Raw genomic sequence first — 22304 nt, forward strand, 5'->3', positions numbered from 1 at the left:
CTCATATCGACAAAGCAGATTGCGACCTCGATGTTGGATTAAGAAAAATTTTGGGTGCAGGAGCCCAATGATTAGGTCTGTTCGACCTTTAAATTCTTACATGATCTGAGTTCAGACCGGCGTGAGCCAGGTCGGTTTCTATCCTAAGATTGTTAATCCATATTAGTACGAAAGGACCATATGGTTAAAATATATTTGTTATATTGATTAATATTAATTTATTTACTATTTTGACAGATTAATGTGTTGAATTTAGAATTCATTTATGTAGATTTTTTCTACAAATAGTATTGATACTTTATGATTTATTTATATTAATTTTGAATTTTCTTTTATTGGTTATTTGTGTTTTAATTAGTGTTGCCTTTTTAACTTTATTAGAGCGTAAGGTTTTAGGTTATATTCAGATTCGAAAGGGTCCAAATAAGGTAGGTTTTGTTGGAATTCCTCAGCCATTTAGAGATGCTATTAAGTTAATTTGTAAGGAGCAGCCAATTCCTATTATATCTAATTACCTACTTTATTATTTTTCCCCTGTTTTTAATTTAATGATTTCTTTAGCCGTTTGAGTAATTTTTCCTTATTTAACTTATATGTGTTCTTTTTCTTATGGATTTTTATTTTTTTTATGTTGTACTAGATTAGGTGTTTATACTGTTATAATTGCTGGTTGATCTTCTAATTCAAATTATTCATTATTAGGTTCTCTTCGTTCTGTTGCTCAAACAATTTCTTATGAAGTTAGTTTAGCTTTAATTTTATTGTCTTTAATTATTTTAATTGGTAGTTTTAATATGTTTGATTTTATAAACTATCAGCTTTATTGTTGATTTATTATTATTTCTTTTCCTTTAGCTTTAGCTTGTTTTGCTTCTTGCTTAGCTGAAACTAATCGTACTCCTTTTGATTTTGCTGAAGGGGAATCTGATTTAGTTTCAGGATTTAATATTGAGTATGGTGCGGGTGGTTTTAGTTTAATTTTTTTAGCTGAATATAGTAGAATTGTCTTCATAAGAATGTTATTGGCTTTAATTTTTTAGGGCGGTGATTTTTATTCTTTTATATTTTTTATTAAGCTTGCTATTATATCTTTTGGTTTTATTTGGGTTCGTGGAACATTACCACGGTTCCGTTATGATAAATTAATGTACTTAGCTTGAAAAAGTTTTTTACCTTTATCTTTGAATTTTTTTATTTTCTTTGTTGGTTTAAAGATTTTATTTATCTCATTTGTTTAGTGAAATTTTTTGAGAAAAGTTAATAGAAGAGTTAAACTTCTAATTTTATGTTTTCAAAACATATGCTTTTCCTAAGCTAATTAACTTTATTCCTTAATTAATTTATCTCATGCGTTTGCGACATGGACATTAATTAAGAAATATGTGAAGTAAATAATTGTTAAGATTTGACCTGTTATAATATAAGGTTCTTCAACAGGTCGTTTACCAATTCACGTTAGTAAGCATACAACAACTACTATAATTCAGAATAAAATTTGATTAATAGGGTAAAATTTAATGCCTCGGAATGGTGTTTTATTATAAAATGGTAAAATTATTAAGATTCTAATTGATAAAAATAATGCAATAACACCTCCTAACTTATTAGGGATAGATCGTAGAATTGCATATGCAAATAGGAAATATCATTCTGGTTGAATGTGAACTGGTGTTACTAATGGGTTGGCAGGTACAAAGTTATCTGGACCTCCTAATAGGTAAGGATTAATTAAACATAGTATAATTAATAATGATGTTATTATTACAAATGTAATAGAATTCTTAAAGGTAAAGTATGGATGGAATGGAATTTTTTCAATATCTCCATTTAGTCCAAGAGGATTATTAGATCCTGTTTGGTGAAGAAAAAATAAATGAATTGCTGCTATAGCAGCAATAATAAATGGTAATACAAAATGGAATGTGAAAAATCGATTTAATGTTGCATTATCAACAGCGAATCCTCCTCATACTCATTGGACTAAATCTGTTCCTAAGTATGGGATTGCTGATAATAAATTAGTAATTACTGTTGCACCTCAAAAAGATATTTGGCCTCAGGGTAAGACATATCCTATAAATGCAGTTGCTATAACTAAAAATAAAATCACTGTACCAATTATTCAGGTTTGTATATATATATATAAGATCCATAGTAAATTCCCCGTCCTACATGTAAGTAAATACAAATAAAAATATAGATGCTCCATTTGCGTGTAAGGTTCGGATAATTCAACCATTATTTACGTCTCGGCAGTTGTGTACTACACTACTGAATGCTATTTCAATATTTGATGTATAATGTATAGCTAAAAATAGTCCAGTTACGATTTGAATTACCAAACATAACCCTAATAGGGATCCAAAATTTCATCAAAATGAAATATTTGTTGGGGCAGGTATGTCAATTAAAGAGTTATTAATAATTTTAATTAAAGGATGTCTTAATCGTGAGGGTTTATTCATTAGTAATTATCTTATTTTACGAATAGGTCCCTGATTAATATTGGTGATTTTAACAACTGCTAGTAGTGCTAAAAATAAATAAATTATTATTATTATTGTAATAATGAATGTTGGTCTATTATATAATTTTTCTAAAGATATTGTTATTTCTTGATAATTGATTGAATTATCAATATTTATAGTTTCGGTGTTTTTGAAAAAGTCTATAAATATAGATATATCTAGAATAATTAATATTAATATGATAAATACTCACATTATTAATGTAATAATTATAGTGATTGATTTAGGCTGAAATATTTCGTTTGATGCAATTCTTGTAATGTAAATAAATAATACTAGTATACCACCAAGAAATGTTAAAAATAAAATATATGATAATCAATATCTTTCTATTATTGTTCCTGTTATTAATCCAACTAGGAAGGTTTGAAGGATAATAAAAAGCATTATTGATATTGGGTGTCTTAATTTAATAAAATTAATATTTATTACATTTGATAATGATATAATTATTATTTTGATCATTTCAGGGGTTAGTTTATTTAAAATACCGGTTTTGGGGACCGATGATGGAAGCTTTTCCACCTCTGAAGTTTTAAAAGTGGGGGCTGGACTTATTTCCGGTTTACAAGACCGGCGTTTTTTTTAAACTATTATAACTAATGTTTATATTCTCTATTTTTACTTCTTTATTGATTTATTTTGCTGGTGTTTATGTTTTTTCTTCTAAACGTAAACATTTATTAATGGTTCTTTTGAGATTAGAATATATTGTTCTTTCTTTATTTATGTTAGTTATTGTTTTTCTTATTGAGTTTGATTATGATTATTTTTTTCCTGTTATTTTTTTAGTTTTTTCTGTTTGTGAGGGTGCTTTAGGTCTTTCTATTTTAGTTTCAATAATTCGTTCTCTAGGTAATGATTTTTTTAATTCTTTTGGTTTATCTTTATGTTAAAGTATTTATTTATAACTATTTTTTTGATCCCTCTTTGTTTATTAAATAATTGTTGATGGTTGGTTCATTCTTTAATGTTTCTGTCGGGTTTTGTTTTTATAATTTGTGTTTATTCATATGCTGATTTGAATATAATTAGATATTATTTTGGTATTGATTATTTTTCTTTTAGTTTAATTTTACTTAGTTTTTGGATTTGTTCTTTAATAATCACTGCTAGAGGTTCAGTTTATTTAAGTTCATATCATTCTAATTTTTTTGTTTTTATGGTTTTCATTTTAATAATTATGCTTTATTGTTCATTTGCTAGATTAAGTCTTCTTTCTTTTTATATTTTTTTTGAGGCTAGATTAGTTCCTACTTTACTTTTAATTTTGGGTTGGGGTTATCAACCTGAGCGTTTGCAGGCTGGTGTTTATTTAATTTTTTATACTTTGGTTGCTAGATTACCTTTATTATTAGTTTTATTTAAGGTTTATGATTTTTCTAATACTTTATATTTTCCTTTATTGGTTGATTTTGGTTCTTATTATTTTATGTTTTATGTATTTATAATTTTGGCTTTTTTAGTTAAGATACCTATGTTTTTGGTTCATTTATGACTTCCTAAGGCTCATGTAGAGGCCCCTATTTCAGGTAGAATAATTCTTGCTGGTGTTTTATTAAAGTTAGGTGGTTATGGTATTTTTCGTGTTATAAAGGTTATTTCTTATTTGGGTTTAAAGTTTAATTATTTTTGATTGTCTTTAGGTTTATCTGGGGGTGTTATTGTAAGATTTATTTGTTTTCGTCAGGTTGATTTAAAGTCTTTAATTGCATATTTTTCTGTTGCTCATATAAGAATGGTTATTGGTGGATTGATGACAATGAATTGATGAGGTTGTGTAGGTTCTCTTTCTCTAATGGTTGGTCATGGTTTATGTTCTTCTGGTTTATTTTGTTTATCTAATATTATTTATGAACGTTTAGGCAGACGAAGATTATTAATTAACAAGGGTATAATTAATTTGATGCCAAGAATGGCTTTATGATGATTTCTTATAAGATCATCAAATATGGCTGCTCCTCCTTCTTTAAATTTGGTAGGTGAAATTAGATTATTAAATAGAATTATATCTTGATCTTCTTTTAGATTCTTTGCTTTGATTTTTTTATCTTTTTTTAGAGCTGTTTATACTTTGTATATATATTCTTATTCTCAGCATGGGAATTATTATTCTGGTGTTTATACTTGTTCTCTTGGTTATTTTCGTGAATATCATCTTTTACTTTTACATTGATTGCCTTTAAATATTCTCTGTTTAAAGGATGAATATTTCTTTGTTTAGTTTGCTTAAGTATTTTAATTAAAAATATTGTTTTGTGGAATCAATGATATGAAGTTTTTCATCTTAGGCCGTGAATTTATTTTCTATTAGTTCTTTGAGTTTTTTTTCTTTGTTTATTTCGAGAACTATAATTTTTATTTTAGGTATTTATTATTTAATAATTGATTATAGAGTTTTTGTTGAGTGAGAGCTTTTCAATTTAAATGGTTCTATAGTTGTTATAACTTTAATTTTGGATTGAATATCTCTTATTTTTATATCTTTTGTTATATATATTTCTTCTTTGGTTATTTATTATAGAGAGGATTATATATCTGGTGAAAAGAATATAAATCGTTTTAATATTATTGTTTTAATATTTATTCTTTCTATAGGTTTTTTAATTATTAGTCCTAATTTAATTAGAATTTTATTAGGTTGAGATGGTTTAGGTTTAGTTTCTTATTGTTTAGTTATTGATTATCAAAATGTAAAATCTTATAGTGCTGGTATATTAACTGCACTTTCTAATCGTATTGGTGATGTTGCTATTTTAATTTCTATTGCATGAATGTTAAATTTTGGTGGTTGAAATTATATTTATTATTATGATTTTATTTCTAATTCTTTTGAAATAAAGCTTATTACTATATTAATTGTTTTAGCAGCTATAACTAAGAGAGCTCAGATTCCTTTCTCTTCATGACTTCCTGCTGCTATAGCAGCTCCTACTCCTGTTTCTGCTTTAGTTCATTCTTCTACTCTTGTTACTGCTGGTGTTTATTTATTAATTCGTTTTAGACCAATATTGGATACTTATAATTGTGGTTGATTTTTACTTTTAATTGGTTGTATAACTATATTTATGGCTGGATTGGGCGCTAATTTTGAGTTTGATTTAAAGAAGATTATTGCTCTTTCTACTTTAAGACAACTTGGTTTAATAATAAGAATTTTGGCTATAGGTTATCCAAAGCTTGCATTTTTTCATTTATTGGCTCATGCTTTATTTAAGGCATTATTATTTATATGTGCAGGTTCAGTAATTCATAATTTGAAGGATTCTCAGGATATTCGTTTTATAGGATCAATTGTTAATTTCATACCTTTAACTTCAGTCTGTTTTAATGTTTCTAGTTTATCTTTGTGTGGAATACCTTTTTTAGCGGGATTTTATTCAAAGGATTTAATTCTTGAGATGGTTTGTTTAAGATGAATTAATTGTTTAATTTTTTTCTTTATTTTTTTTCTACTGGTTTAACTGCTTCTTATTCTTTTCGTTTGTTTTATTATTCAATATCTGGTGATAATAATTTTTTTCTAGATTTTCTTTTGATGATAAGGGTTATTATATTTCATTTGGAATAATTGGTCTATTGTTTGTTGCTGTTTTTGGTGGTAGTCTTTTATCTTGATTAATTTTTCCTATTCCTCATGTGATTGCTTTACCTTATTATTTAAAGTTTTTAACTATTACAGTTGTTATTTTAGGTGCTTATTTAGGTTATCTTATTTCTAATTTTGATTTTTCTCATAATTTATTTTCTTTAAGTATACTTTCTTTTGTTAGATTTGCTGGTTCTTTATGATTTATACCTTTTCTTTCAACTAAGTTTATTAGATATATTCCTTTAAAAATAGGTTATTATTCATCTAAGTCATTTGATTATGGTTGAGGTGAATTACTTGGTGGTCAAGGTTTATATAGATTATTTATTTATTTAATTGGTTATATTCAAGGTTGATATGATTCTAATTTCAAGATTTATCTTTTAACTTTTATTTTTTGAATATTTATTTTGGTAATATTGTTTTTCGTTTACTTAAGTAGCTTATAATTAGAGCGTGACACTGAAGATGTTAAGGAAGTATTTTTACTTTTAAGTATTTATAAATATAGATATATTATTTTTACAGTGAAAATGTAATGTTTTATTTAAACTATATAAATTTTAGAAATGTTAACGGAGTTTAACCGCTAATATAAAAAGTTAGCAGCTTTCATATTGGCTTTACATTTCCTTAATTGGAACTATTATAGTTCAATTATATTATTAACAGTAATACGCCTCTTTTTGGCTTCAATTAATAAGAATAAGGGTAGTACATACCAATCTTCCAGGTCGAAACTGACTGCAATATTTCGCTTCTTATTCTATTTAAGTTTGATTGATAATATCAATACTTTTTGAATGCAACCCAAATGTTATATTTAACTACAACCCTTTATTCTGCTCATTGTAATGCTCCTTGGTTTCATTCATGGTATAGTCCTCCTAATAGAACTAGAATAAAAAATACTGTTGATACTGTTCAGATTATAATGTCTGAAGTTTTAAAAATAATTACAATTGGTAGAATTAGTGCAATTTCTACATCAAAAATTAAAAAGATTACTGCGATTAGGAAGAATCGTATTGAGAATGGTATTCGTGCTGATCTTTTTGGATCAAACCCACATTCAAATGGTGATCTTTTTTCTCGATCATTAATTAATTTTTTTGATAGTGTTGTTGCCAGGATTATAACAATTATTGGAATAATAAATCTAATGAAAACTCTTGTTGATAGAATTAGAATTGTTTTTCTTGATTTATATCAAGCTTTCTGATTGGAAGTCAAATGTACTATTTATACTAGAAAAACAATTATCTACCTCATCAATAAATAGAGATATATAAGAATAATCATACTACGTCTACGAAGTGTCAGTATCATGCTGCTGCTTCAAATCCAAAGTGATGTCTTGGTGAAAATTGATTTATTGAGTGTCGAAGTAGACATGTTGATAAAAAGATTGTTCCAATAATTACGTGTAAACCATGGAATCCTGTTGCAACAAAGAATGTTGATCCATAAACTGCATCTGCAATGGTAAAACGTGCTTCTCAATATTCATATGCTTGAAGTATTGTAAAGTATAGTCCTAATAACACTGTGAAGAATAATCCTTGTAGTGCTTGAGTATGATTAGATTCCATTAAACTATGATGTGCTCATGTTACTGTTACTCCTGATGCTAAAAGAATAGCTGTATTAAGTAATGGAATTTGTATAGGGTTAAAGGGTTGAATTCCTATTGGAGGTCATAGTATTCCTAGTTCAATTGTTGGTGCTAATCTTCTTCTAAAGAATGCTCAAAAAAAGAAACGAAAAATAATACCTCTGATGCAATAAATAAAATTATTCCTCATCGTAATCCAATTGATACAAATCCTGTATGTAATCCTTGATATGTTCCTTCTCATACTACATCTCGTCATCATTGAATTATAGTTAGTAGGGTAATTCAAAATCCAATTATGAATAAGTTAATATTAAATAGGTGGAATCATTTTGCTAGTCCTGATACTAGGACTATTGCTCCAATTGCTCCTGTTAATGGTCAAGGTCTATATTCTACTAAGTGGAATGGGTGGTTTGAGTGAGTTGTTAACATAGGTTTAATATACTTCTCTAGAATATAGAGTTCTTAGAATTGAGAAAACATAGGCTTGAATTATTGCTACTGCTGATTCTAGAATTAATAGAAGTATTTGTCCAATAATTAGTAATGAGATTAAGTTTATTGCTATAGATGGTCCTGTGTTTCCTAATAAGGTTAATAATAAGTGTCCTGCAATTATATTTGCTGCCAACCGTACTGCTAATGTACCTGGTCGAATAACATTACTAATTGTTTCAATTAGTACTATAAATGATATTAATGCAGGCGGTGTACCTTGTGGTACAAGGTGTGTAAATATATGATTAGTATGGTTAATTCATCCAAATAATATAAATCTTAGCCATATAGGTAGGGCAATTGCAAATGTTAATGCTAAATGTCTTGTTCTAGTAAAAATATAAGGGAATAATCCTATGAAATTGTTAAATAATATTATAATAAAAATTGAGATGAAAATGAATGTGGTTCCATTAAATGATTTTGGTCCAAGAAGTGTTTTAAATTCATTATGTAAGGTTAAATTTAGTTTATTTCAGATAATGTTAATTCGTGATGGTGTAAGTCAAAATAGTGATGGGATTAATAATAGTCCTAGAAATGTTCTAGTTCAATTTAATGATAAATTAAAGATGTTAGTTGATGGGTCAAATGTTGAGAATAGATTTGTTATCATTTTCAATTTAAGTTTTTTATTTCAATTGTTCCTTTTTCTGCTCTTTTAATAAGGTTAGGTTTAAATGAGAAGAAGTTTATTTGATTAAACAAGATTAATGTAGCTGAAAATATAATCAATAGTGAGAATCATATAAGAGGGGATATTTGAGGGATTTGGATATAATTTCCCCATCAGAAGTAGTCGTTAATTTACTATTATTTGGTTTAAGAGACCATTACTTACTTTCAGTCATCTGATGAATTTCAAGGTGTACTAACTTTTTTTAGTTACTTTAGATTGACACTCTAATGTTATTTATTTTAACTAACTCCTAAATTATCTTAGATAATCACTTAATAAATAAATTTACTGAAGTTCTTTCAATTACAATTGGTATAAATCTGTGGTTTGCTCCACAGATTTCTGAGCATTGTCCAAAGAATAATCCAGGTCGATTTATTGTGAATGTTCCTTGATTTAACCGACCTGGCGTTGCATCAATTTTAACCCCTAATGCAGGAACTGCTCAAGAGTGTAGAACATCTGATGCTCTTGTTAATACTCGTACTTCTGTATTTATTGGTAGGATTGTTCGGTTATCTACATCTAGTAGTCGGAATCCTTCATTTTCTAGGTCTTGTTCTGGTGTTATATAAGTGTCAAATTCTACGTCTATGAAGTCTGAATATTCATATCTTCAATATCATTGTCGTCCAATGGTTTTAATTGTAATTATTGCATCTACTGAATCATCAAGTAAATATAATAGTCGTAATGATGGAAGGGCAATAAAAATTAATGTAATTGCTGGTAAAGCTGTTCAGATTGTTTCAATTATATGTCCATGAAGTATATTACGGTTAGTATAGGCAATAAATAATATATAACTTAGGGCATAACCTACAATTACTGTAATTAATAATAATACGACCATAGTATGATCATGAAAGAATGATAATTGCTCCATTAATGGTGAAGCTCCATCTTGAAGAGATAAATTTGATCATATTGCCATTAATAAATATTTTCTAATAAAAGGTCAAACCTTTATTTGTAGAGCTTAAATCTACTGCACTAATCTGCCATATTAGAATCTAGAGATTAATGGTAATTCTGAGTAACTATGTTCTGCAGGAGGGTTATTTTGTAGTCATTCTGTTGATCTTCTTATGTTAGCTCTAAATATAATTGCTCGGTTTGTAATCATTCTTTCTCATATAATTACAATGAATATAATGATTCCTACAATAGAAATTGTAGACCCAATTCTTGATACTACGTTTCATGATGTATATGCGTCTGGGTAGTCAGAGTATCGTCGAGGTATTCCTGCTAATCCTAGGAAGTGTTGAGGAAAGAATGTTAAATTTACTCCAATGAATATAATTGTAAATTGGATTTTTAATCATGTATTATTTATAGTTAATCCTGTAAATAGTGGATATCATTGAATGACACCTCCTATAATTGCAAATACTGCTCCTATAGATAATACATAATGAAAGTGGGCTACTACATAATATGTATCATGTAATACAATATCAAGTGATGAATTTGCTAATACTAATCCTGTTAATCCACCAATTGTAAATAGGAAAATAAATACTAGAGCTCATAATAATGGTGGATTGAACTTGAATTTAGTTCCATATAATGTAGCTAATCATCTAAATACCTTAATTCCTGTAGGTACAGCAATAATTAATGTTGCTGATGTAAAATATGCTCGTGTGTCAACATCCATTCCTACTGTAATTATATGATGTGCTCATACAATAAATCCTATTAGTCCAATTGATAGTATAGCATAAATTATACCTAATGTTCCAAATGATTCAATTTTTCCTCTTTCTTGACATACAATATGTGAAATAATTCCGAACCCCGGTAGAATTAAAATATAAACTTCTGGGTGTCCAAAGAATCAAAATAGATGTTGATATAGAATTGGGTCACCCCCTCCTGCAGGGTCAAAGAATGATGTATTTAAATTTCGATCTGTTAATAATATAGTAATAGCTCCTGCTAAAACTGGAAGTGAAAGAAGGAGAAGTAATGCTGTAATAGCTACAGATCATACAAATAAAGGTGTTTGATCTAAAGTTATACTTTCTGATCGTATATTAATTGCTGTTGTAATGAAATTCACTGCACCAAGAATAGATGATACACCTGCTAAGTGCAGTGAAAAAATAGCTAGATCTACAGATGCACCCCCGTGTGCAATAGCTCCTGCTAGAGGAGGGTAAACTGTTCATCCTGTACCAGCACCATTATCTACTATAGAAGATGTAAGAAGAAGGGTTAGTGAAGGTGGTAGTAATCAAAAACTTATATTATTTATTCGTGGAAATGCTATATCTGCTGCACCAATTATTAGTGGAACAAGTCAATTACCAAATCCACCAATTATAATAGGTATTACTATAAAGAAAATTATTACGAATGCGTGAGCTGTAATAATAACATTATAAATCTGGTCATCCCCAATTAGAGATCCGGGTTGGCCAAGTTCAGCACGAATAAGTATTCTTATTGATGTTCCTACTATTCCTGCTCATGCTCCAAATATGAAGTATAAAGTACCAATGTCCTTATGGTTTGTTGAGAATAATCATTTTTGCGGTAAGATGGCTGAATTTTAGGTGGTAGACTGTAAATCTACTTATGAGATGTTTTCTCTCTTATCATATTTAGGTCTTATATTCAATTATGATTCTAGACTGCAATTCTAGAGGTGTAAAATTTTACTAAGGCCTAAAAGATTATTCTTTTAATTATAACTTTGAAGGTTATTAGTTTGATTAACTTAAGTCCTTAGTATAATGAAATTAAGGTTGATGTTGAAATCAATCCTATTGTTGAAATTATTACTGTTATAGGAAGAATGATTCCTGATTTTTGGGACTTTATCTTTATGGATCACGAATTTTCTGTGTATGATATAATTAGAGCTGAGAATCTAATACGTATATAGTAGTAGAGTGTAATTGTAGTTAATACAACTATAATAGTTATAATAGTTGTTATATTGTTTTCTATTAATGATTGTATTACAATTCATTTTGGTAAGAATCCAAGGAATGGTGGTAGTCCACCTAAAGATAATAAAGATAAGAATATTATATTTCTGGCTGAATAAATTTGATTTATGAAAAATAAATTTATTTGCTTAAATAATAAAACTATAATTAATCTTAATAGTGAGTAAATAATGAAGTATAGTTCTCAGATGTGTCTCTGACTGTTAATGATCTAATTATTCAACCTAGATGTCTGATTGATGAATATGCTAAAAGTTGTCGTAAGGATGTTTGATTTAAACCTCCTATTGCCCCAATAATAATTCTTAAGATAATAATTGTTCAAATAAAAGTTCTTAATTGAATACAATAAGATAAGACCATTATTGGGGCGATTTTTTGTCATGTTATTAATGTTAAACAATTATTTCATCTTGATGCTCCTATAACTTCTGGAAATCAGAAATGGAAAGGTGCAGCTCCAATCTTTAATAATAGTCTAGATCTAATTATTATTGATGGGATAAATTCTGTTTCCCATCCCATGGGATATTTTATTTGAATCAGCAAAAATGAAAATAATAATATTGTCGATGCTATTGCTTGGACAATAAAATATTTAATTGATGATTCATTTATTATTATATTTTTATTTCTTGTTAGGAGCGGAATAAATGAAAGTAAGCTGATCTCAAGTCCTATTCAAACCCCAAATCAGGAATTTGATGAAATGGACAGGATCGTTCCTATCATTAATGTTGATAGGAAGAGAAGTTTTGTAGAGTTGTTGGTCATTAAAAAGGAGAGGATTGATACCTCTATAAATGGGGTATGCACCCATTAGCTTGTTTAGCTTACCTTTTTACATTAAGGTGTATGATGCACGTTAGTTTTTGATACTAAAGGAGGTAGTTTAATTCTATCTTATGTAATTTTAATTAAGGTAATTTTATTTACTTTATTTACCCTATCAAGGTAACCCTTTAATGAGGCACTTCATTTATTTAATATATAAATCGAAAGTTTTTTTTGAAATTCTTTTATGTATTATTTTGTTTAATTAGGATTAATTTATCCTGCTCATTTTATTTTTTTATATATATATATAATAAATAATTTATATTAATATATTACATTTAATTGAAATTAAAGTATTATAAGTTCATCTTACCATTATCAATTGATTATTTTAATGCAATTATTTACCTAGGATTATAGCTACTTATGTTTTTAGCTTAAAATAGGTTATTATAATATAATATATATAATAATATGTAATTTAATATTTAATATTATTATATTTGGATATAATAAATAAAATTATTAATTTAAATATTAAATATTATAATTAATATAAATAATTATATTAATTATAATAATATAATTATGTAAATTATCTATAATTAGATTATTTAACTAATATATATGAAAGTTAACTTAATATAAAAAAAGAATTCATATTAATAACATATTATATTAAATTACATAATTGTATAAAATATATTTATTATATTATTTAATCTTTCTTTATTTATTAGTGAAAAGAAAGATTAAATAAGAAAGAATATAATACATTTATTGCTATACATGTTCCATATTAATCATTAATTATATATAATAGAGAAGTTGTTGTGGTCATACATAGGGGCGTTTCTTTTTTTTGTTAATGTTTGTTTTTTTTTCTTTTTTTTTTCTTTAAATATTTGAATCTTTTATTTTTTCCTGAATTAATAGATTTAAAATTTTCTTATTTTTTATTTTTAAAAGTTTTATTCTTGCTTGTTATTCACTTTTTCTTTGTATTATATGTAAGTTTTGTTAGACTAAATGTTCTTTTTGCAGTAATTTGATTTAATTATAAAGTGATTTTGGATTTAGCAATTGATTTAGTATCGGCATAATTCGTGCCAGCAGCCGCGGTTATACGATTGATACAAGTGAATATTATTGGTTAAAACAGTTGTTTATTTTATTAGGGTTGAAATATAAATTTGTAAGGTGAAATGTTAAAATTTATTTGTGGCCCTTTTTATGAATCTGTGAAATTTAAGTAATAAACTAGGATTAGATACCCTATTATTTTAAATGTTAATTATATTTACCAGGGTACTATTAGTTAAGGTCTTTAAACCCAAAGAATTTGGCGGTATCTCATTCCATTCAGAGGAACCTACCCCATGATTGATAATACACGATTTACTCTACTTAATTTATTTGTTTGTATATCTCCGTTATCAGAGAATCTTTTTAGAGTTATAATTCTCAAGATTTATAATTATAAAATATTTCAGGTCAAGGTGCCGCTTATAGTTAAGAGGAGGTGGGTTACAATAGATTTTTGTTTATAACGGATTTGATAGTGAAATACTGTTAATGAAGGTGGATTTGATAGTAATTTAATTTATTTAATTTAACTGATATTGGCTCTGAGATGTGTACACATCGCCCGTCGCTCTCATTATTGATTATTCTATTTTATTTTAATGTAGCTTCAATTTAGATGAGATAAGTCGTAACATAGTAGATGTACTGGAAAGTGTATCTAGGAAGAGTTTCAAGATATAACTTATTAGTAAAGTGTTTCATTTACACTGAAAATTTTTCTGTGCAAATCAGGATATCTTGATTATTTATTTTATTATATTTATTTTTTGTTTATTTAATTATTTAATATAAATAATTTTATTGTATTTTTGTCTTAGTATATTTTATAGAATTGATTTTTTAAATTATAGTTTATTGGTAATGTAAGTGTTTTATGAAATATTATTTTAAATTTTTTAAGTAGTTTTATTTATTGTACCTTTTGTATCAGGGTTTATCAAAATTTTAATATTTATTTTACTTGTCTCGATTTGGGTTGATTTATAAATAATTTATAGTTAATGTATCATAATTATTATTAAATTATTTATAGAAATGAGATGTTAATCGTTTCCCAAGATATCTAGTTTCTTAAGAAAAAATTTAATTTTTTAAAGTTATTTGTTTGTATTTAATTTTTTAAGTAAAAATATTAACTTATTTATTCTTTAAGGGATAAGCTTTGAAGTTAATAACCTATAATTTATTTTATAGAAATATAATAGTAAGCTTTAAACCAGCTATCTTTAAGATTACGTTTTAGTTCATTATTTTTTATTTTGATTTTATAAATATTTTAGGTTTTTTATTAAAATTATTAATTTAATTCTAAAATTATTGTAATAATGATAGAATTAGTATATTTATTTGTATGAAATTTTTACCTTGTGAACTTATTATAAGGAACTAGGCAAAATTGATTTCCGCCTGTTTATCAAAAACATGTCCTCTTGTTTATATTTTGAGGTCTGGCCTGCTCACTGAGCGTATTTTTAAAGAGCCGCGGTATTTTGACCGTGCAAAGGTAGCATTATCATTAGTCTCTTAATTAGTGGCTGGAATGAATGGCTTGACGAGAAATCAACTGTCTCTTAATAAATTTTTGAATTTAACTTTTGAGTCAAAAGGCTTAAATTCTTCTTTAGGACGAGAAGACCCTATAGAGCTTGACATTTTACTTTTATATAGTTTTTTGTTTGTCTTTCTATATTTAATGATGATGTTTTGTTGGGGTGACATGAAGAATAGATAAACTCTTCATTTATTTATGTTTGTTATTTTGATCCATAATTTATGATCATAAGATTAAGTTACCTTAGGGATAACAGCGTAATTGTTTTTGAGAGCTCATATCGACAAAGCAGATTGCGACCTCGATGTTGGATTAAGAAAAATTTTGGGTGCAGGAGCCCAATGATTAGGTCTGTTCGACCTTTAAATTCTTACATGATCTGAGTTCAGACCGGCGTGAGCCAGGTCGGTTTCTATCCTAAGATTGTTAATCCATATTAGTACGAAAGGACCATATGGTTAAAATATTTTTTGTTATATTGATTAATATTAATTTATTTACTATTTTGACAGATTAATGTGTTGAATTTAGATTTCATTTATGTAGATTTTTTCTACAAATAGTATTGATACTTTATGATTTATTTATATTTATTTTGAATTTTCTTTTATTGGTTATTTGTGTTTTAATTAGTGTTGCCTTTTTAACTTTATTAGAGCGTAAGGTTTTAGGTTATATTCAGATTCGAAAGGGTCCAAATAAGGTAGGTTTTGTTGGAATTCCTCAGCCATTTAGAGATGCTATTAAGTTAATTTGTAAGGAGCAGCCAATTCCTATTATATCTAATTACCTACTTTATTATTTTTCCCCTGTTTTTAATTTAATGATTTCTTTAGCCGTTTGAGTAATTTTTCCTTATTTAACTTATATGTGTTCTTTTTCTTATGGATTTTTATTTTTTTTATGTTGTACTAGATTAGGCGTTTATACTGTTATAATTGCTGGTTGATCTTCTAATTCAAATTATTCATTATTAGGTTCTCTTCGTTCTGTTGCTCAAACAATTTCTTATGAAGTTAGTTTAGCTTTAATTTTATTGTCTTTAATTATTTTAATTGGTAGTTTTAATATGTTTGATTTTATAAACTATCAGCTTTATTGTTGATTTATTATTATTTCTTTTCCTTTAGCTTTAGCTTGTTTTGCTTCTTGCTTAGCTGAAACTAATCGTACTCCTTTTGATTTTGCTGAAGGGGAATCTGAGTTAGTTTCAGGATTTAATATTGAGTATGGTGCGGGTGGTTTTACTTTAATTTTTTTAGCTGAATATACTAGAATTGTCTTCATAAGAATGTTATTGGCTTTAATTTTTTTGGGCGGTGATTTTTATTCTTTTATATTTTTTATTAAGCTTGCTATTATATCTTTTGGTTTTATTTGGGTTCGTGGAACATTACCACGGTTCTGTTATGATAAATTAATGAACTTAGCTTGAAAAAGTTTTTTACCTTTATCTTTGAATTTTTTTATTTTCTTTGTTGGTTTAAAGATTTTATTTATCTCATTTGTTTAGTGAAATTTTTTGAGAAAAGTTAATAGAAGAGTTAAACTTCTAATTTTATGTTTTCAAAACATATGCTTTTCCTAAGCTAATTAAGTTTATTCCTTAATTAATTTATCTCATGCGTTTGCGACATGGACATTAATTAAGAAATATGTGAAGTAAATAATTGTTAAGATTTGACCTGTTATAATATAAGGTTCTTCAACAGGTCGTTTACCAATTCACGTTAGTAAGCATACATCAACTACTATAATTCAGAATAAAATTTGATTAATAGGTTAAAATTGAATGCCTCGGAATGGTGTTTTATTATAAAATGGTAAAATTATTAAGATTCTAATAGATAAAAATAATGCAATAACACCTCCTAACTTATTAGGGATAGATCGTAGAATTGCATATGCAAATAGGAAATATCATTCTGGTTGAATGTGAACTGGTGTTACTAATGGGTTGGCAGGTACAAAGTTATCTGGACCTCCTAATAGGTAAGGATTAATTAAACATAGTATAATTAATAATGATGTTATTATTACAAATGTAATAGAATCCTTAAAGGTAAAGTATGGATGGAATGGAATTATTTCAATATCTCCATTTAGTCCAAGAGGATTATTAGATCCTGTTTGGTGAAGAAAAAATAAATGAATTGCTGCTATAGCAGCAATAATAAATGGTAATACAAAATGGAATGTGAAGAATCGATTTAATGTTGCATTATCAACAGCGAATCCTCCTCATACTCATTGGACTAAATCTGTTCCTAAGTATGGGATTGCTGATAATAAATTAGTAATTACTGTTGCACCTCAAAAAGATATTTGGCCTCAGGGTAAGACATATCCTATAAATGCAGTTGCTATAACTAAAAATAAAATCACTGTACCAATTATTCAGGTATGTATATATATATATAAGATCCATAGTAAATTCCCCGTCCTACATGTAAGTAAATACAAATAAAAAATATAGATGCTCCATTTGCGTGTAAGGTTCGGATAATTCAACCATTATTTACGTCTCGGCAGATGTGTACTACACTACTGAATGCTATTTCAATATTTGATGTATAATGTATAGCTAAAAATAGTCCAGTTACGATTTGAATTACCAAACATAACCCTAATAGGGATCCAAAATTTCATCAAAATGAAATATTTGTTGGGGCAGGTAAGTCAATTAAAGAGTTATTAATAATTTTAATTAAAGGATTTCTTAATCGTAAGGGTTTATTCATTAGTAATTATCTTATTTTACGAATAGGTCCCTGATTAATATTGGTGATTTTAACAACTGCTAGTAGTGCTAAAAATAAATAAATTATTATTATTATTGTAATAATGAATGTTGGTCTATTATATAATTTTTCTAAAGATATTGTTATTTCTTGATAATTGATTGAATTATCAATATTTATAGTTTTGGTGTTTTTGAAAAAGTCTATAAATATAGATATATCTAGAATAATTAATATTAATATGATAAATACTCACATTATTAATGTAATAATTATAGTGATTGATTTAGGCTGAAATATTTCGTTTGATGCAATTCTTGTAATGTAAATAAATAATACTAGTATACCACCAAGAAATGTTAAAAATAAAATATATGATAATCAATATCTTTCTATTATTGTTCCTGTTATTAATCCAACTAGGAAGGTTTGAAGGATAATAAAAAGCATTATTGATATTGGGTGTCTTAATTTAATAAAATTAATATTTATTACATTTGATAATGATATAATTATTATTTTGATCATTTCAGGGGTTAGTTTATTTAAAATACCGGTTTTGGGGACCGATGATGGAAGCTTTTCCACCTCTGAAGTTTTAAAAGTGGGGGCTGGACTTATTTCCGGTTTGCAAGACCGGCGTTTTTTTTAAACTATTAAAACTAATGTTTAAATTCTCTATTTTTACTTCTTTATTGATTTATTTTGCTGGTGTTTATGTTTTTTTTCTAAATGTAAACATTTATTAATGGTTCTTTTGAGATTAGAATATATTGTTCTTTCTTTATTTATGTTAGTTATTGTTTTTCTTATTGAGTTTGATTATGATTATTTTTTTCCTGTTATTTTTTTAGTTTTTTCTGTTTGTGAGGGTTCTTTAGGTCTTTCTATTTTAGTTTCAATAATTCGTTCTCATGGTAATGATTTTTTTAATTCATTTGGTTTATCTTTATGTTAAAGTATTTATTTATAACTATTTTTCTGATCCCTCTTTGTTTATTAAATAATTGTTGATGGTTGGTTCATTCTTTAATGTTTCTGTCGGGTTTTGTTTTTATAATTTGTGTTTATTCATATGCTGATTTGAATATAATTAGATATTATTTTGGTATTGATTATTTTTCTTTTAGTTTAATTTTACTTAGTTTTTGGATTTGTTCTTTAATAATCACTGCTAGAGGTTCAGTTTATTTAAGTTCATATCATTCTAATTTTTTTGTTTTTATGGTTTTGATTTTAATAATTATGCTTTATTGTTCATTTGCTAGATTAAGTCTTCTTTCTTTTTATATTTTTTTTGAGGCTAGATTAGTTCCTACTTTACTTTTAATTTTGGGTTGGGGTTAACAACCTGAGCGTGTGCAGGCTGGTGTTTATTTAATTTTTTATACTTTGGTTGCTAGATTACCTTTATTATTAGTTTTATTTAAGGTTTATGATGTTTCTAATACTTTATATTTTCCTTTATTGGTTGATTTTGGTTCTTATTATTTTATGTTTTATGTATTTATAATTTTGGCTTTTTTAGTTAAGATACCTATGTTTTTGGTTCATTTATGACTTCCTAAGGCTCATGTAGAGGCCCCTATTTCAGGTAGAATAATTCTTGCTGGTGTTTTATTAAAGTTAGGTGGTTATGGTATTTTTCGTGTTATAAAGGTTATTTCTTATTTGGGTTTAAAGTTTAATTATTTTTGATTGTCTTTAGGTTTATCTGGGGGTGTTATTGTAAGATTTATTTGTTTTCGTCAGGTTGATTTAAAGTCTTTAATTGCATATTCTTCTGTTACTCATATAAGAATGGTTATTGGTGGATTGATGACTATGAATTGATGAGGTTGTGTAGGTTCTCTTTCTCTAATGGTTGGTCATGGTTTATGTTCTTCTGGTTTATTTTGTTTATCTAATATTATTTATGAACGTTTAGGTAGACGAAGATTATTAATTAACAAGGGTATAATTAATTTGATGCCAAGAATGGCTTTATGATGATTTCTTTTAAGATCATCAAATATGGCTGCTCCTCCTTCTTTAAATTTGGTAGGTGAAATTAGATTATTAAATAGAATTATATCTTGATCTTCTTTTAGATTCTTTGCTTTGATTTTTTTATCTTTTTTTAGAGCTGTTTATACTTTGTATATATATTCTTATTCTCAGCATGGGAATTATTATTCTGGTGTTTATACTTGTTCTCTTGGTTATTTTCGTGAATATCATCTTTTACTTTTACATTGATTGCCTTTAAATATTCTCTGTTTTAAGGGTGAATATTTCTTTGTTTAGTTTGCTTAAGTATTTTAATTAAAAATATTGTTTTGTGGAATCAATGATATGAAGTTTTTCATCTTAGGCCGTGAATTTATTTTCTATTTGTTCTTTGAGTTTTTTTTCTTTGTTTATTTCGAGAACTATAATTTTTATTTTAGGTATTTATTATTTAATAATTGATTATAGAGTTTTTGTTGAGTGAGAGCTTTTCAATTTAAATGGTTCTATAGTTGTTATAACTTTAATTTTGGATTGAATATCTCTTATTTTTATATCTTTTGTTATATATATTTCTTCTTTGGTTATTTATTATAGAGAGGATTATATATCTGGTGAAAAGAATATAAATCGTTTTATTATTATTGTTTTAATATTTATTCTTTCTATAGGTTTTTTAATTATTAGTCCTAATTTAATTAGAATTTTATTAGGTTGAGATGGTTTAGGTTTAGTTTCTTATTGTTTAGTTATTTATTATCAAAATGTAAAATCTTATAGTGCTGGTATATTAACTGCACTTTCTAATCGTATTGGTGATGTTGCTATTTTAATTTCTATTGCATGAATGTTAAATTTTGGTGGTTGAAATTATATTTATTATTATGATTTTATTTCTAATACTTTTGAAATAAAGCTCATTACTATATTAATTGTTTTAGCAGCTATAACTAAGAGAGCTCAGATTCCTTTCTCTTCATGACTTCCTGCTGCTATAGCAGCTCCTACTCCTGTTTCTGCTTTAGTTCATTCTTCTACTCTTGTTACTGCTGGTGTTTATTTATTAATTCGTTTTAGACCAATATTGGATACTTATATTTGTGGTTGATTTTTACTTTTAATTGGTTGTATAACTATATTTATGGCTGGATTGGGCGCTAATTTTGAGTTTGATTTAAAGAAGATTATTGCTCTTTCTACTTTAAGACAACTTGGTTTAATAATAAGAATTTTGGCTATAGGTTATCCAAAGCTTGCATTTTTTCATTTATTGGCTCATGCTTTATTTAAGGTTTTATTATTTATATGTGCAGGTTCAATAATTCATAATTTGAAGGATTCTCAGGATATTCGTTTTATAGGATCAATTGTTAATTTCGTACCTTTAACTTCAGTTTGTTTTAATGTTTCTAGTTTACCTTTGTGTGGAATACCTTTTTTAGCGGGATTTTATTCAAAGGATTTAATTCTTGAGATGGTTTGTTTAAGATGAATTAATTGTTTAATTTTTTTTCTTTATTTTTTTTTCTACTGGTTTAACTGCATCTTATTCTTTTCGTTTGTTTTATTATTCAATATCTGGTGATAATAATTTTTATTCTAGATTTTCTTTTGATGATAAGGGTTATTATATTTCATTTGGAGTAATTGGTCTATTGTTTGTTGCTGTTTTTGGTGGTAGTCTTTTATCTTGATTAATTTTTCCTATTCCTCATGTGATTGCTTTACCTTATTATTTAAAGTTTTTAACTATTACAGTTGTTATTTTAGGTGCTTATTTAGGTTATCTTATTTCTAATTTTGATTTTTCTCATAATTTATTTTCTTTAAGTATACTTTCTTTTGTTAGATTTGCTGGTTCTATATGATTTATACCTTTTCTTTCAACTAAGTTTATTAGATATATTCCTTTAAAAATAGGTTATTATTCATCTAAGTCATTTGATTATGGTTGAGGTGAATTACTTGGTGGTCAAGGTTTATATAGATTATTTATTTATTTAATTGGTTATATTCAAGGTTGATATGATTCTAATTTCAAGATTTATCTTTTAACTTTTATTTTTTGAATATTTATTTTGGTAATATTGTTTTTCGTTTACTTAAATAGCTTATAATTAGAGCGTGACACTGAAGATGTTAAGGGAGTATTTTTACTTTTAAGTATTTATAAAAATAGATATATTATTTTTACAGTGAAAATGTAATGTTTTATTTAAACTATATAAATTTTAGAAATGTTAACGGAGTTTAACCGCTAATATAAAAAGTTAGCAGCTTT

The 22304-nt window shown here is 26.5% G+C and overlaps 1 pseudogene; it reads left to right on the forward strand.

Annotated features, from left to right (window-relative positions):
* The first annotated feature begins 5419 nt into the window (after positions 1-5419).
* Positions 5420-22105, forward strand: LOC126306419 (NADH-ubiquinone oxidoreductase chain 5-like; annotated as a pseudogene).
* Positions 22106-22304: the final 199 nt, after the last annotated feature.

The sequence above is a fragment of the Schistocerca gregaria genome, unplaced genomic scaffold (assembly GCF_023897955.1).
Source record: "Schistocerca gregaria isolate iqSchGreg1 unplaced genomic scaffold, iqSchGreg1.2 ptg000333l, whole genome shotgun sequence".
Lineage (NCBI taxonomy): Eukaryota > Metazoa > Arthropoda > Insecta > Orthoptera > Acrididae > Schistocerca > Schistocerca gregaria.